Source organism: Gadus chalcogrammus, chromosome 6, assembly GCF_026213295.1.
Source record: "Gadus chalcogrammus isolate NIFS_2021 chromosome 6, NIFS_Gcha_1.0, whole genome shotgun sequence".
Lineage (NCBI taxonomy): Eukaryota > Metazoa > Chordata > Actinopteri > Gadiformes > Gadidae > Gadus > Gadus chalcogrammus.
This window is the reverse complement of record NC_079417.1, coordinates 9,141,511-9,146,510: the sequence shown is the minus strand read 5'-3', so window position 1 is coordinate 9,146,510 and position 5,000 is coordinate 9,141,511. Positions and strand designations below refer to the sequence as shown.

The 5,000-nt window shown below is 43.1% G+C and overlaps 1 protein-coding gene and 2 non-coding genes across 3 annotated transcripts in view; 1 reads left to right on the top strand and 2 right to left on the bottom strand.

Moving 5' to 3' along the window:
* The window catches only part of LOC130384003 (junction-mediating and -regulatory protein-like), a 25,738-nt gene extending 23,127 nt beyond the window's left edge, over positions 1 to 2,611 (top strand). Inside the window, exon 10 of the mRNA XM_056591962.1 lies at positions 1 to 2,611. This exon is cut by the window's left edge and continues 799 nt beyond it. The gene's annotated coding sequence lies outside the window, so the exon portion shown is untranslated.
* On the bottom strand, positions 443 to 514 carry trnaq-cug (transfer RNA glutamine (anticodon CUG)). Its single transcript has one exon. It is a non-coding gene; the product is annotated as a tRNA-Gln (tRNA).
* On the bottom strand, positions 656 to 727 carry trnaq-cug (transfer RNA glutamine (anticodon CUG)). The gene has a single exon. It is a non-coding gene; the product is annotated as a tRNA-Gln (tRNA).
* Positions 2,612 to 5,000: the final 2,389 nt, after the last annotated feature.

Sequence of the window (5,000 nt, the reverse complement as noted above, 5' to 3'; positions counted from 1 at the left end):
AGCTGCGCCCACAGAGAACTAGGCCGGCTGTTGCCCATTCCACACTAACCTACTGACAGTGGCAGTAATCGATGTTATTGTGAGTGGCGTGATGTTGAAACACCTCCTTTTCTTTTCACTTTTACTTTCTCTATAACGGCGATGAATACATCGCCCGGGTAAATATTGAACGTTCAAGCTAAAGATTATAGCAAGGTACAGTCTGGCCAACGCATGCTCTGGTCCCCTTCGATCTTGTTAGCATATTACACAGATACTGAAGAGGCTGTGTGGCGCAAACCCTTATGATTATTACCAATTACAACCTGCATTGTTCAGCGTTCGCCATCTGTTTCTGTCCTTTACAGACAAGTGGTGTTGAGAACCATTCTGAGTTGTATGCTGATTATCTCAACTTTTATTACCTACACCTGCTTTACAGTTGGCTTCAGCGAAAAACGACAGGTCCCACCGAGATTTGAACTCGGATCGCAGGATTCAGAGTCCTGAGTGCTAACCATTACACCATGGAACCCTGATGGTGTCACTGTCTGTCCTTTACAAACCAGATGTGTTCACAACCAATCAGAGTTATATGCTAAACATCTAAACTTTTATTACCTACTCCTTGCTTTACACCAAAGTTCTCTCTAGCCAGGCTAAAGCGGAAAAGGTCAGGTCCCACCGAGACTTGAACTCGGATCGCAGGATTCAGAGTCCTGAGTGCTAACCATTACACCATGGAACCCCCATGTCATCTCTCTGAAACAAACGCAGACTTAACAGGAGTATTTTTAGCTGGCCCGGCTCCTGTTGCTGACCCTCTCTGAGCCCCTCGGCTGCTCTGTATCCTGTCACCCATGTCGTCACTGTAGCGCACGAGGGGAGACAGAGAGAGAAAGCCATGACCCCCTGCTTGCATAATCTCACACCAGGTCAGACGTGGTCCTCCCCTCTCTCTATAACTCACTCACGAGCACGCCATCTGTGTACTGGGAACTGGCACTCGCTGATGAGTGTGGGCAGACTTAGTTTGACTATGGCCCCAACGTATGATGCAGTCATTTAGAAGGACGGAGGTGGCGTGCCAGTATGTGACGGTTGACATGCTCATCCCTGACGAGCCGCACACGTATGTGGTGTGGGCGATGGAGACGGAGGCTACAGATCTACGGTGATTCCCATGCCTGCTTCATCCCAGGCACTCTCTTTCCCTCTCTCTCTCTCCTCTCCCTCCCGCCTCTGTGCAGTAGGAGTTGTGTTACTCATAGTTCACGGGGTAATGCTTACTCACAGACGCTTGTAGACCCCCCCTCTCACACACACACACACACACACACGCTCACACACACACACATACACACAAGCACCCACACGCACGCACACACACACGCAAACACACACACAAACACTTTCCATCTTAACTCATGAGTGAGTCGCACACTTTCATGACGCATACCACAACCTGAGATCTGTATAATATTTGTATTTTTTCTGTAAATCTCTCGGTCAAGTGCAGTCGCTACGAGGAAAAGGAAGAACTACTAGACTGGCTTCACAAACCGTGCATGGGCACTGAACGACATTTACAATGGAGTCTTATAGATCACGCAGACACTGGACACTGCGAACGACAAAGCGATGAGGGGGACGTTAAGCAGAAAAAGGCTTCATACCATTATGCACACAATCTCTGCATGTCCTGAGATGAAAATTGGTGTATTAATATTACACAGTATACACACACCCACACAAACACATACACACACAAACACACACACACACAAACTGATGCACACAGACGCACGCAATAGCTTGATTATGTTCTTTGGATGGAAGATAGTGAAGCAGACACTGTGGCAAAAAATAACGCTGAGCTATGGGCTGAAAAGCTTGAAAACAGTTGTGTTTTGGTTGTGTTTCTCATGTATGGGAGTTCTCCTTTAGCACTTGTAACACTCAGCACAACAACTCCCTGGAGATGAAGCACAGGAAGAAGAAACACACACTGTCAACTTAGTTGGCATGATCATACACTATTGGACTGACCGCCCAGCTACGTGCTCACTCTTTCTTTGTTTCATTTACCAGTTAACATAATTAACAACATGAACGCCCTCCCCCCCAACTACTTAACCCAGTGTAGCAATGCTTGTTTGCACTAAGACCTGAAACCTGATTGTTCGTATTCTGTTGGATTTTTGTATTTGTATTCTTGCTATGTTATGTTTTGGCATTCAAGCGCTTGACTTTGTAATCTATATTTTCAAATATTTCCCTCCCAAAAGGTTTTGTGATGCATTTTCCTGCAAACCTTTCATTTGCTGCATTGACCCTGGAGTACATGACCCTCGGCCCGAATAAATCAGTCCCAAGAAAAGTGCAATATATCACGAAAAGAAATGCTTAAAAAACATAAAGGTTGAATTATTGAGCTTTATTCCCTTAAAATAGGGAGCCATTGAGAATTTGTTTTCATTCCCGTTTGATTACTGTTCACACAGTACTGTAAAGACACACTATTTCAAGAGTACTATTTTGCTTCTATTCCTGTGTTCATTTTCATTTATTCAAATCCTTTTTTGTATCTTGAACTATTACCTTGCGGTTTAATAAAACATTGTGATCCAAATGCGGGCGATTTTGTGTCTTTGTTTCAGAAATGAAGTAACCAAAAAGCAAGAACTACATTACACAGACGGAATTCTGCGTTCACTGTATTTGTATATAAAACATATCATCTTTCATTGGACAGGGTGTGTGTTCTTAACCCAGACGGGCTCCATGTGGCGTTTTCTTCTCAATCAAGAATGTTCCGGCAAAGCAGCAACACACACACACACACATGGTTCCCCGTCCCTTCCGCCACAACATGGTAAAACCGTCTCCTCTCAAACACACACCTCTCCGCATTCTTACATCTTGAGCCTGAGGTACCTCTTTAATTATCATCATTAGGTTCAAAATTACTTTTTAAATATAGTCCAAAATATTGCCATGTCTTCCCCATACCTTTTAAATACAATGACAATGCCTACATTAAATACCATAAGTTACAAAACAGGAAAAATGAAAGGATTCTTATCCACTACTGTACAAAGGCATTCGTTAATAATAGTGTCCTTGTCAAAGGGTTCCTTCTTTGTCGTCCTGCTTCGTGGAAGGCTGAACCGTTGAGAAGAGCTTTCGGTTAATGCTAATCTAACAAAGTGGGCTCATTCCAGGGTATTAACCTGTACACCTCAATAATGACTTTTATCTATATATCACTATATATTTAGATGTTTTAGATAGATATCTATATCTATAGATCTAGATCTAGATATCTAGATCTATATATTGATATATAGATATATATATACTGAGTGAGTACTTTGTGTTTCCTTATGTGTATAATTATCTTGTAAGATGGATGTCCTGATAAATAAAACAACAAATTAGACTGTTCCTCCTAAATAGTGAAACACACACACAGTCAGGAAATAGTTTTAAGCGGACAAAATATAGATGCAAAAAAATAAATAAAACCAAGGGATTCATAAATGTTTGTTTTGCATTCCAGTGTCTTTACACATTTAGCATGTTTTTTTTTTTAACAGCATCGTGGTTCAATAATGTGTACTTTGTTATGAAGGTTAATACCCAGGAAAACACACCAGAAGTTGCCATTTGTAAATAAGAGTTGTTAATTATTCTTTTTCTGTACATCTACATCATTAACTATACGTCATCATGTGTAGAAAGGTATCATATACAGCTGTTTAGTCGTATCCAGAATTTAACTCTGTGTACAAAAGACAAGAAGTCGCGGACAGCCAGTCGCAGCCGCTCATTGTGCGAGCGGAAATCTGTCCCCGGGTTCGACTGAGCTTGTAACACGCGGATGACACCCAAAGCCCTTCGTGACGTACCACTTTGACCACACTCAGGTAGCACTGACGAGTAGCAGTCACAAGCAGTACATCTTCTGTCGGAGAGGGAATAACATGAGTAGTTGCACGTCACCTGTCCATGTGAGTCCACTGAGAAATGTACCTGATAAGTAAGATGGAGGTGTGGTGGGGACCGGAACTTGGTCCGGCACTGTTGTCGACACTGTGCTTGTGTGTGTGTGTGTGTGTGTGTGTGTGTGTGTGTGTGTGTGTGTGTGTGTGTGTGTGTGTGTGTGTGTGTGTGTGTGTGTGTGTGTGTGTGTGTGTGTGTGTGTGTGTGTGTGTGTGTGTGTGTGTCTGCGTGCGACAAAAAAACAGGTTTCATATTATATACAATGTGTGTGTTTCTGTGTGTGTGTGTGTGTGTGTGTGTGCGCGTGTGTGTGTGTACTTGAAAGGCACACATTATGTCCAGGGTCGGTAGCCTTGTTCAGCGGTCAGACAGCACACTGGCAGGAAGACAGGTGAGTTCTCAGGATGGTGGAAGCAGTTGGGGGGAACAAGCACTCCCTCTTGGCAGAAGCCGTCTACTCTTTTAGTCTTAGCATAAAATGCTGCCTCTGGAAGTTTCATAATAATTCATAATATATATATATATATATATATTTATATATATTTATAGTCTATGTATATCTTGTTCTCTTCTTCTTTAAATATATAGTGAATATACAGTGGCAATGTAACTGTAGAGAAATAAACATAACCCATCTTTTGTAAACAGACCTCCATCTCTGCAGGGAAAAGCGACCTCACTCCAAACCAGAAGGTGTCGCTCTACGGTGTGTTGAAAGATAAAACTGTAATTCTCTGCATGACACTGTGCTTGCAATCCTTGCACTAACACACACACACACACACACACACACACACGCTCGCGCGCGCGTGGCTGTGTGCTCTCCCCTTATGGAGCATTACTTGTACGCGGAGGCATGTAGGATGACAGCATCTGCTAGCTTAAGGACCTTATTTCAATGGGATTTGGCAGCTTTGGTGCAGTTCACTGAGTCTTAACAGCATTTGTTTCCATATGACTTTCAGCATCCCCTTGGTTTGGGAGAGGGGCGGGTGGATGTGGGGGGGGGGGGGGGG